Raw genomic sequence first — 12,282 nt, 5'->3', positions numbered from 1 at the left:
GTAGCTTGCCAGGCTCTCCGAGAGGGGCGGAGGAATCGAACTCGGGTCGGCCATGTTGGCTGCGTGCAAGGCAAACGCCCTACCGCTGTGTACAGTATATATTTTGTTCATTTCATTTCATTTCATCATCCTGTTATTTGTCGATTGCCTCGAGCAGGCCCCAGTAACGTCTCTTTCATCCTAGCCCTGAGATTATATTCAAGGCTATTTAGGAGAATGAGACCCATCATTGTTACTGGTATTTGGCATATTTGGTATGCCACGGGGAGTTTGCCAGACTCTGCCCTGTGGGCAGGCTACATTCGATAGCCTGCAAGTTATTTTGTTAAATAAACTAAAGCTGGGAATCAGAAGAGAGGAAGTCTGCTAGAAGTATATCAAGGAAAGTGGTCTTAACTTGAAGGACAGTAAGAAATGATTAAGGACTCTTGAGTTCCAATTTTCTTCTAGGAAGGTCAGATCACTTCCCATTCTCGGCTCAATCATGCTAACCCACTTTGGCTTTAACTAGATTTGAGAATGTGACTGGATAAATGTTGGATACCTGACAGAGCTGGAGATTACGGACTAATAGGAGGAACCTGAGGAAGTGAATCACTCTTAAGAGTCTTGTGGGAAGTTTTTATTATAACAGGCAGAGGGCGCTGCTACAGGGTAGTGTCCTGGAACCAAGAGCTTTTATTGAAACATTTGTACTGCCCCATTGAGGAAACAAGATGAAGAAAGAAAAAAAGGTCATTCTTGGAACTCCACCCTACTTTGTGTACAGTATATATTTTGTTACATGAAGTGACAGGGTTGTTTTTTGTTAATTTAGGAAAGAAAAGTCTCTGAGGTTCTAGAGTGAAGGCTGAATTGGAAGTTAAGAACAAGCAAAGCAAAACCAAAAGCAGAAATAAGAAGGAATCTTCCATTTTGACAAGAGACCTGGTTTGTTTGATCCAGGTCAAGGGCAGTGGAGTGGAAGAAGGAGTATTCAGAAGTGATGCTCACATCCTTGTTTCTGACTTGGGTGATCAAATAACTGGTGAAATTATTCACTGACATGGAAAATCTAAAATCAAAATATTTAAAATCTAAAACTTGGAAGACTTAGAAAAAATGATGTTCAGTTTAAGGCATGTTGAATTATTTTTATCTGTTGGACATTCTAAATGGAAATGAACAGTAGGGTAATAGTTTAAGTCAAGTTCACAAGAGAGATCTGAGATAAAGAGAAAAAAATATTCATGGATTCATCCACATGTAGACATCACGAGAATGAGTAATGCCCAAGGAGAAAATGCAGGAAAACACCCTAACAATTGTTCAAACCTACAAGGCATCAACATCCACAGGGAGAAAAAGAATTAGGAAAGGACATTGAGAAGAAACGACCAGAAATCTAAGACAATATACGATGTCACAGAAACAGCATAATGGCATATTTTTTTATTTGGGGGCCACACTCCGTAATGCTCAGGGCTTACTCCTGTCTCTAAGCTCAGGGATCATCACTCCTGATGGGGCTTCATGAGCCATATGAGGTGCTGGAAATTGAATGTGGCTCTGCGTGCCAAGCACCTTGCCCACTGTATTCTCTCTCCAGCCTCTCAAGGTACATTTTAAAAAGAAAAGATCATCTAAGTCAAGTAGAATCAGAGCTAAAATGCCTCAGATTTAATACATCACATCATTTTGGTAGCCTCCCCCTTGCATATTTATATCTCCTCAGAAAAAAACCTAGCTCCCATGAACCATGGCCATACTGTATAGTGTGTGTGTGTGTGTGTGTGTGTGTGTGTGTGTGTGTGTACGCGCGCGCGCGCGAATGCGTGCGCACACATTCCCATCTTCCCTCAAATACTCTGGCATGCAATTAGTCTCCCTACTCTTTTCAGAAGTATTGGGGGGGGAAGCATTGAAATTAATACTAGAATCAGACTTTATCCCCAGTTCCTTTATATTGTAAGCGTAAACTTCCTTAAAGCTACTTGAAACAAAGCCTAACATATAAGAAAACCCACGATTTTCACAAGCATAACCTATGATTAGAAATTGAGAGTTATAGGCCTTTTTGGATTCTGTGATTAGGAGAGGTTTGAGTGGAAAATTCTGTTCTCGGGAGACATAAGAAAACATCCAAATAAATGGAGCATAAAATATGTTAATATATTTAGAGACATAACTTTTCTTCAGACTCATTTCAAGTCAGTAACTCTCAAGCAAGCTCAAAAATGTTTTTGGAAATTGATGAGCCAGTTATAAAATTTGTATGAAATCATCAAGAACAATCAAAGGAAAAGGATGGGGAGAGAGAGGACTTGCTCTAGCAGTTAAAAGACTTACTTCGAAGCCACAGAAATGAAAACATTGTGATGTTGGTGCAGAGACAGTAGACTTCAAGACCAGAAGCAGATTGGCAGTTGATCAATAACAGGCAAACCTTCAGAGCAGCGAGGAACATAAATTTTTTGATAAATTAGTTGAGAAAAAATGGTGTCTACTAGAGAGAATAAATGAAATAGGGTTCCTACCTCATGGCTTGTTTGGAACAATTTCGTTTTCAACATTTGTCTATGAAGCTTTACAGGACATCAGAGGAGAATGCAACAGTGGTTTTCAATCAGGCATGATAACTTTCCCTGGAGAGAGTTTTTGTTGTCACAACTGGGGGGAAAGGGCTACTACTAGCATGTAGTTGGCAGATGTTAGGTATGTTGCTGGTAAGCCTATTGTTAACCTGATAACTGACACTGTCATCATAAAACCCAAAATGTCAATAATGCTGGAATGGAGAACCCTGTTCAATATTATGTCTTAAATATGATGCAGGAGAACATAAAGCTAATTTTTTTAAACTTAAAACTTAATGGCTAAGAATGATCATCAGAATGAGGAAAGTCAGGACTTGAATGATAGCACAGCGGGTAGGGCGTTTGCCTTGCACACGGCCAACCCGGGTTCGATTCCCACCATCCCATATGGTCCCCTGAGCACCGCCAGGAGTAATTCCTGAGTGCAGAGCCGGGAGTAACCCCTGAGCATCGCTGGGTGTGACCCAAAAAGAAAAAAAAATGAGGAAAGTTTATCAAAAGATGCCAAGGGGAGAATGGAAACGCAAGGCACGCGTGGGGAATGTATACAATACAGAAAGCAAATGTTGCAGATGAGGGAAAATGCAAACATCACAGAAGAAAAAATATTCACAATAACTTGACCGAACTTCACAAAAGACAAAGTCCAAAAATCAGGAGGTTTTTGGAAAGGTATTTAGTATCATTGATTCTGATTATCATAGAATAATGGGAGGCTACAGTTATTAGAGATACAGAATTTAGGGTATCATTCTGAGTGTTGTAAACAATATGAAGCACTTAAACACTCCTGGGGGAGGATTTAAAAGTTTGAAAGAACCTTTTTTCTAACAGGTACTGTAATTTTAAATATTTTTAATAATGGTTTTCCATGTTCATATTCCAACATCACACCGAACTGGTAAGATCTTATGAAACACGTTTAATGTTACTGCATCTAATAAAACTGGGACAGGCAAGGATGTGTAAATGAAAATTCCACTTGTTGAAAGCAGGGTATAATAATGCAGGCTTCTGTATGCCAAAAGATGTATACAAGAGAATTTGGGGCCAGAGAGATAGTACAGTGGGTAAGCACTTGCCTTGCATGTGGCCAACCCAGGTTCAGCCCTCAACACCATACATGGTCCCCCAAGCCCACCAGACGTGATTTCTAAATGTAAAGACAGGCGTAAGCCCTGAGTACCAGTGGGTGTGGCCCAAAAACCAGAAAAAAGAAAAGAAAATCATGACTGTTTAAAATGGTGCTGGGGAGTGGGGGAGATTGGAGCAATAGCACAGTGGGTAAGGAGTTTGCCTTGCATGAGGCCAACCCAGGTTCGATTCCCCGCCTCCCATATCGTCCCCCGAGCACTGCCAGGAGTAATTCCTGAGTGCATGAGCCAGGAGTAACCCCTGTGCATCGCCGAGTGTGATCCAAAAAGAAAAAAAAAATGGCACTGGGCAGGACTCAGCTGCATCCCAGCTTCGGGTGTATAATTTCTCTTCTTTATGAAACTTTCTTGGGCCACAGCGATAGCATAGTGGGTAGGGCGTTTGCCTTTCATGCAGCCGACATGAGTTCAATTCCTCTGCCCCTCTCGGAGAGCCCAGCAAGCTACCGAGAGTATTTTGTCCACACGGCAAAGCCTGGCAAGCTGCCCGTGACTATTTGATATGCCAAAAACAGTAACAACAAGTCTCACGGTGGAAATGTTACTGGTGCCCAATGGAGCAAATCGATGAACAACGGGAGGACAGTGCCGTGCTACAGTGCTATGAAACTCTTAATCTCCTATTTCCAAAATAAAATTATTTTTACAACTAAAAAGTGTTGGACTAGAATGGTTAATAATGCCCATGATAGATGATCTGTGATTATGTGTGTGTACATATTCTGTTTCATAGAATGGAACAGCATGCATCTATAAAAATGAAGCATACTGTGGTGAAAATAGAGTTATGGGAAGTCTTAGCCATAGGAGATAGGCAAGAACAAAGAGATTCGGGGTCTGGAGAGAGAGAGAACAGTGGGGTAGGGCTTTTGCTTTACATGCAGCCAACCCAGTTTCAATCTCTGCCATTCCATGTGGTCCCTGGAACACCACCAGGAGTAAATCCTGACCACAGAATCAGGAGTAAACCCTGAGCATCCTCAGGTGTGCCTCAAAGGAATTCAAATTCAAAAGGGGAGGGGAGGGAGGTCGAATTACAAAACTATTTGCAGATGACATGATAATATACATAGAAAATCCTAAAGACTCCATGGTGTGGGGTGGAGAGGGTGGGGAATCTTTTAGAAACAGTAAACCAGGAGCCAAAGAGATAGTATAGTGGGTACTCTTGTCTTGCGTGGGGCTGACCTGGGTTCAGTCACCAGCACCTCATATCATCCCCCAAGCCCCACCAGGAGAGATCCCTGAGTATAGAGCCAGGTATAAGCCCTGAGCACAGTCCAGTGTGGTCCCAAAGCAAAATAAAAATTAGAAACGATAAACTAATACAGTAAGGTAGCAGGCTACAAAATCAACACACATAAATCCCTTTCTTCCTATATATAAACAATGAACTTAGAAGAGAAGAAAGACAACCCTGTTTCCAGTTGTTTTCAAAAACATCAAAATACCTAAGGTTCAACATTTTTGTTGTTAGTTTGTGGCTTACACACATGGTGGTGTCTGGTTGCTTTTGGTTCTGTGCTCAAGGGTTGCCCCTGCAGTACTCAAGGGACCATGCATCGTCCAGGATTGGATTCGGGTCTCCTGAATGCAAAGCATGCACTCAGTCCTTGTAGCTTTATCTGTAGCTGAAGGAAGTGAGATTTATACAGTGAAAACTATGTCACTATTAGAGCAGTACGAGAGGACCCAAAGAAATAGAAAAATAGTCCATGTTTATGGATTGGGAGTGATAGCACAGCGGGTAGGGCATTTGACTTGCACTCAGCCAGTCTGCCGACCCGAGTTCGATTCCTCGGCAAGCTACCCAGAGTATCTCGCCCACACGGTAAAGCTTGCAAGCGACCCATGATGTATTCAATATGCCAAACACAGTAACAAGTTTCACAATGGAGACGTTACTGGGCCTGCTGGAGCAAATCGATGAACAATGGAAGGACAGTGACAGTGAACATTGTTAAAATGAGTGTGCTACCGAAAACGTTCGTTATATAGACTTAGTGCAATCCCTGTCAAAATTCCAATGACATTCTTCAACGATATAGAACAAATGCTTCTAACAAAAAGTTCAAACAAACAAAAAATAGGCAAAGATAGACCATCCCATTCTGAGATACATACATAAATGATAAAGCATTTTAGAAAAGTAAGGATAAATGGGCTGGGCTGGAGCGATAGCACAGCGGGTAGGGTGTTTGCCTTGCACGCAGCCAATATGGCCGACCCGAGTTCGATTCCTCCACCCCTCTCAGAGAGCCCGGCAAGCTATGGAGAGCATCTAGCCCGCACGGCAAAGCCTGGCAAGCTACCCGTGTCGTATTCGATATGCCAAACACAGTAACAAGTATCACAATGGAGACGTTACTGGACCCACTTGAGCAAATCGATGAACAACAGGAGGACAGTGCTAAGGATAAAATAATCACAAGAAGCAGGCTAGTGAGGCAAACTTAGGTTATTCTGGAAGGAGCCAGGCTTCTGGGTGTGGATAGTTCTAGTCACTAACCTGAATATGGTTCAGTAGAATTTTCTTTTGTGATGCATTCTCATGCAGTGGCGTTTTGTGTTGTGCACAATTCTGTATTTTAATTATAAAAAGCTGTATTTTACACTTTAAAAAGATATATTGGGGCTGGAGAGACAGTATAGCAGGTAGGGTGCTTGTCTTGCATATGTCCAACCCAGGTTCAGTTCCCAACATTCCATATGATCGCCCCCCCAGCACTGGCAGGAGTAAATCCTGGGCAGAGCCAGGAGTAAGCCAGGAGCATTGCTGGGTGTGGCCCAAAAACAAAAGAGATTTTTGTTTTTTTAAAAATTATTTTTAATTTTACAATAAAATATAAACAAATAAAATTATATACAATAAAATATTGTATATAACAAAATATATTATAAAATATTATATAAAATATTATATAAAATATTATTTTTGCAGCTGTTTCCAAAGAAATCTTCAACCAAGACATGATTATGTTAAAAGGGTATAGACTGACTTCCTTCCAAGGTGATAAACTTATTTGTTCCTTAATCACCTTACAACTGACTTGATCGGATTTGTTCGGCCTGAGGGCCTGGTGCTGTAGGATGATCAAGTCTGAAAGCCTGAGAGAAAGGAAGGGGCGTGGCTTCCGGAAGGCTAGAAAGCGTGGCCTGCCAGAGAAGCCTGAGACCAGGCTCTGGGAAGCTGAGGAAAACCTCTTCACCTGCAAGAGGGTGCATTATTTCCCTTTGAGATTCTAGGCAAGTGAACCTCTGCTCTTTGTGACCCACAGGACTCCCAGAAACTTTCAGGCTCGGAATGAGGGGTCCTTCTTTCGGGGGCACTTACTCAGTAAACTAGTGTGTGGTGGTGGTTCCAAGTAAGAGGTGAGCCAAACGTGTTTCTCTTTTACTGCCATGTTTGGTGGCATTTGGGGTGCAGGTCCAGAAGGAAGGTGACTGAGGCGCTATTGGGATCCGGCCAGTAGGAAGCAGTGTGGGAGCAGATAAAACTCCAAAATCCAGCTTCCTTGGCATGTGGAGATTAAATGGCTTGAGGGTCTTTCTTCATTCAGCAAGATGTTTTTTGGTTTGTTTGTGGGGGAGGAGGGTCATAACCAGCAGTGCTCATAGGATTTACTCCTGACTCTGCTCAGGGATAGTTCCTGATGATGCTCCGGGTACCATATGTGATGCCAGGGATTGAACTAGATTGGCTGTGTGCAAGACAAGCACCTCACTGCTGGACTGTCTCCCGGGCCCTCAGCAAGCATTTAACATCTACTTGATATCAAGTGCAGTTTTATTTGATGAGGAGGAAGCAGTGAGTAAGAAATCGTGGTGCAAAGCTTATATCCCAGAGTGATCAGATAGAAAATAGGCCACATTAAAAAATCAAACTGTCGGGACCAGAGTGATAGAACAGCAGGTAGGGTGTTTGCCTTGCATGTGGCCGACCTGGGTTCGATTCCCAGCATCCCATATGGTCCCCCAAGCATTGAGAGGGATAATTTCTGAGTGCAGAGCCAGAAATAAACCCTGAGCACCGCTGGGTGTGACCCAAAAAGCAAAAAAAAAAAAAAAAAAAATCTGTATGTTAGGTCCTTGCTACTCAAAGTGTGCTCATGGGAGTTCATAGAAGTGCAACCTCTCAGACCCATTGACTCAGAATCAGCATTTTAGTTGTATTGCAAGAGCACTGTGCTGATTGTGACTTGGAAGTGGGGTGGGAGAGCAGAAAGGGACTTAGGATTCCTAGGAGGTGAGAAGCAGGCCATCAAAACTGAAAGGACATTCCAACCAAGACTCTGGAAGGAGGAGCCCTGGGAGGGGATGAAAAGGTGAAGCTCTGCAGGACTTGGGGTGGAGAAATACAAAGACCCCCGAGGCAGGGGTTTGTTTGTGTTCCCCTCCAGGGGAGCAGCAAAGGGAACTTTATCAGAAACTTGATCACAAGACTGTGGAATCACCAGTCTAAATTTTGTCAGCTTTGGGGATTTGGGCTCCCTTCTGAAAGAGGGAGAAGGGCATCGGATTCCACCTCCTAGGACTCCTAAATTCCATGGATTTTTAAATCCAAGTGATGCCAGCTAGGGTTATATTATTTTAAAAGGATCATTGTGGCAGCTGGTTTGGACAAGAACTCCCTGTTTCAGCAGAGATGCGGTCCAGCCTGCATCTCACAGGAAGCAGCAGCTTGGGTGGAGAGAAAAAAGTAGTCGGATTCTGAAAGCAGGGCAGGATAAACGCAAGGGAGCAAGCAGTTAAGTGTGTGCTGCGATCTGGGCAAGGCGGTGCAAAGAAGGGTGGGCATGAATGCAGATGGAGGGCGAGAGGGCAGGAACCTCCTGGGTCTGGAAGAAGACCCCTCCGTGAAAGGAATTAGAGAATTAGATTTTAACTGGATGTTCTTAGCTCTTAGCCAGTGTCGCCTTCCACTCCAGAGTACAGTCGTACCTCTCTTATACAGTGCATACCAGCTAAGGCACCAGAGCCCAGAAGGGCTTCAGTGAGGGCTGAGGAAGCAGAGAGAGACTTTTCCATTGTGCTGATGGCAAGAAGAAAGAGTGATCTGGCAGGGATTGAGGATAAGATCTAGGGTCTACCTGAGCAGAGGTCACATTGAGAGCCAGAAGGAAAGGACCCGTGTCTTTGGGGTAGACTGAGGAATAGCCAGAGGCAATACATGGATGGCTGGAGGGGTTTAAGGGTTCTTACTAATAGAGAAAACTGGATTTGACGAGGGAGACAACCAGATTGACACCCTCCTCCTCCTCCTCTTCCTCTTCTTCCTCCTCCTCTCTCCTCTCTCCTGTTTCTCTCCTCTCTCCTCTCTCCTGTTTCTCTCCTTTCTCTCTTTCTCTCCTCTTTCCTCTTTCTCTTTTTGTTTGTGGGCCACACCCAGGATGCTCAGGACTTATTCCTGGATCTGCACACAGGGATCACTCCTGGAGGGCTCAGGTGACCCTATGGGATGCCATCTATGGAACTCGAGGCAAATGCCCAGGCTGCTGTACTATCACTTCCCACCCCCCACTCCCAGACTCAGATTGACTAAAAGGTTTCTTCTGGCTGCTTTCTGGAACTGTGTATAGGGGCAGGTCAGAGGGGAAAAGTTGATTTCTCAAACTTTTCTCGAGCTGACAAAAGTCTTGGCCTCTGCGGGGGAGACAGCTGTAAGGATGGGGCAGGGGATAAATTCGAGAAGTAAATTAGGTCAGACTTGGTGGATCTCAAAGGAATATGGTTTCTCCCTGTCTGTGGACCTCTCAACAGCCAGAAAGCAGGTACTGCTTTCCCCCACTCCTCCCTTTAAATCTCTTTATTTGTTTTTGTTGGGGGCTACAGCCAGTGGTGCTCAGGGCTTGCTTCTGGCTCTGTGCCCTACCTAGTGTATTATCCCCAGCCCAAAGTGACAGTTTTAACCCCATTTTTTGTTTTGAAGTCACACCCTGCAGTGCTCAGAGCTTACCCCTGGATCTGCATTCAGGGATCCCTCCCAGAAGGGCTCCAGGGACCATATGGGGCACTGGGGATTGAGCCTGGATAGGCCACCAGCAAGGCAATAGCCCTACCAGCTGTGCTACATCTCAGGCCCCTCACCCCCAATCTGGATGAACTCTATAATCTCTTTGTGTTCATTAAGGAAGTGACCTGAGGCCTCTCTAAATTCCAGTTTACCTCACCAGAACCTGTAATCCTTTTAAAACCCACCCACCATGACCACACATAAACACACACACACACACACACACACACACACACACACACACACACACCCATGAACCCTTCTGGAAATTTTCAACCTCAATTTAAATTCTATTAAAGGTGGAGATTTAGGAGCTGGAGCGATAGCACAGTGGATAGGGCGTTTGCCTTGCACACAGCCGACCAGGGTATTCCCAGCATCTCATATGGTCCCCAAGCACCACCCAGAGTAATTCCTGAGAACAAAGCCAGGAGTAACCCCTGAGTATCGCCGGGTGTGACCCAAAAAGCAATAAATAAATAAATATATAGGGAGACTTCCCTCCTTAATAATAATGCTTTAGGGTATACTGACCAGGACTTCCTAAGAACGAGAGCCCTACAGCCTTCGGCTGGGCTGACACACTGTGGCCACAGGCCAAACATCTCTATTTCCAAGCATACAGCTACTTCACTTTGTTTGGATTTGGAGTTTGTTTTGATCCACACCCTGCAGTGCTCAGCGCTCCTGGCTGCTGTGTCTGTGCTGGGGGTCAGGCATATCTGTGTTTGGGATATCTAACCCCGTATCCTGTATAAAATCATATATTCAGCCCACAGTTATTTCAGACTCCTACTTTGTTTTGCATTGCTAAAACTTAGGAGTAACCAGCATTTACAGAGGTTTATTTTAGCTGGAGCGGTAGCACAGGGGCCTGGAGCGATAGCACAGCGGTAGGGTGTTTGCCTTGCAAACTGCCAGCCCAGCCGACCTGGGTTCGATTCCTCTGCCCCTCTCGGAGAGCCCGGCAAGCTACCGAGAGTATCTCGCCCACACAGCAAAGCCTGGCAAGCTACACGTGACGTATTCAATATGCCAAATACAGTAACAAGTCTCAAAATGGAGACGTTACTGGCCCGCTCGAGCAAATCGATGAACAACAGGAGGACAGTGTGGGGGGATTGGGGGGGGGTGGAGGACAGGATAGGATCCCTAGGATAGGCCTGTGCCTGAATAGGTCTTTGAATTGAATCTATCTCCCCAACCCCAGGTCTTTTTAATTTAAATAAATTATGTGCCATACTTCTCTAGCACACCAAGCAGCCCTCTTTCAAATGAGGTCAATTCTTGGGGCTCAAGATATAGTACAGGTGTAAGGTGCTTGCCTTGCACATGATCAATCAACCCCGAATTCCTAAACACCATCAGGAATGATACCTAAGCCTAGTCAGGCGTGCAACTTCCTCCTCCCTAAAAGTGATTTCTTCTGCACTAAAATAGAAAATGGGTCTTAAATCCATCATTTGGGAAGACAAGCTTGAATTGCAAACCAGGCTGTACAATCCTATCTCCCACTCCTTGGGTCTGAATTCAGCTGATATAAGTGTGCAGTAGAGCAGTAATACAGCCAATAGCTATGTTGCAGGTGACTTAGGTGAAGTGGGGAGCAAAGGAGGTCACTCTAGAAAATACTGCTTCCACCTCTCTGCTTGACCCACTTGGTCAGCTGGGGAAATGCCTGGCATAGGTCAAGTCAGCTCTGAGAACCTACACAGCATAGATGCTCATGTCCTGCCAGCCCCACAAGTCAGCTGTCCAGCTGTGCCTGCCTACTTGTTCTGACCTGAGCTCTTATGGAGCAAAGGATGCAGTAAGAATTGAGAGAGAGAGAGAGAGAGAGAGAGAGAGACAGACAGACAGACAGACAGACAGACAGACAGAAAGAGCACACCAAAGCAGAAATAGAAGCAGAAAAAGCAGAGAATAGCTTTTGGGAGAATTTTGGGAGAAGGTTATATGCCTATGTAATTTTCTCTGAATTGTCTTGACCTGGAGTTCTCTGTTTACATAAAAGTTAATGTGTTCTTAATTGTCCTTTCATTTTTTTTTTCTTATTTTGCTTTTTTGGGTCACACCTGGCGATGCTCAGCAATTACTCCTAGCTCTTCACTCAGGAATTATTCCTGGCAGTGCTCGGGGACCATGTGGGATGCTGGGAATCGAACCCAGGTCAGCTGCATGCAAGGCCCTACCCACTGTACTATGGCTCCAGCCTCTGTCCTTTTGTATTTTTATCATGACCTTTAGCATATCCTGTAGCTTCTTCTTTTGTAAGGGGTCCACTGGTCTCTTGCTGGGCCCTCAGCTTCCCCATCTCCAATGAGCTCAGAATTTGCATCTCCAAGGAATGTGTCCCTCTTGCCTTTGTGTTGCTAAGGGCCAGGCAATTTCTCCTTAAGCTTTATTTCCCTAAAGCTCATTACTAGGCTATTATCTGCTTCAAACAGTTATCTCTGGAGAGTAGAGTCACGCTGAGTTTATATGTATTTTTAATACAAACCCCATCTATTTTGATTAAATGATAATATCAATAAAAATA

Source organism: Sorex fumeus, unplaced genomic scaffold (genome assembly GCF_029834395.1).
Source record: "Sorex fumeus unplaced genomic scaffold, SorFum_2.1 ptg000003l, whole genome shotgun sequence".
NCBI lineage: Eukaryota > Metazoa > Chordata > Mammalia > Eulipotyphla > Soricidae > Sorex > Sorex fumeus.
This window is presented reverse-complemented; position numbering follows the sequence as displayed.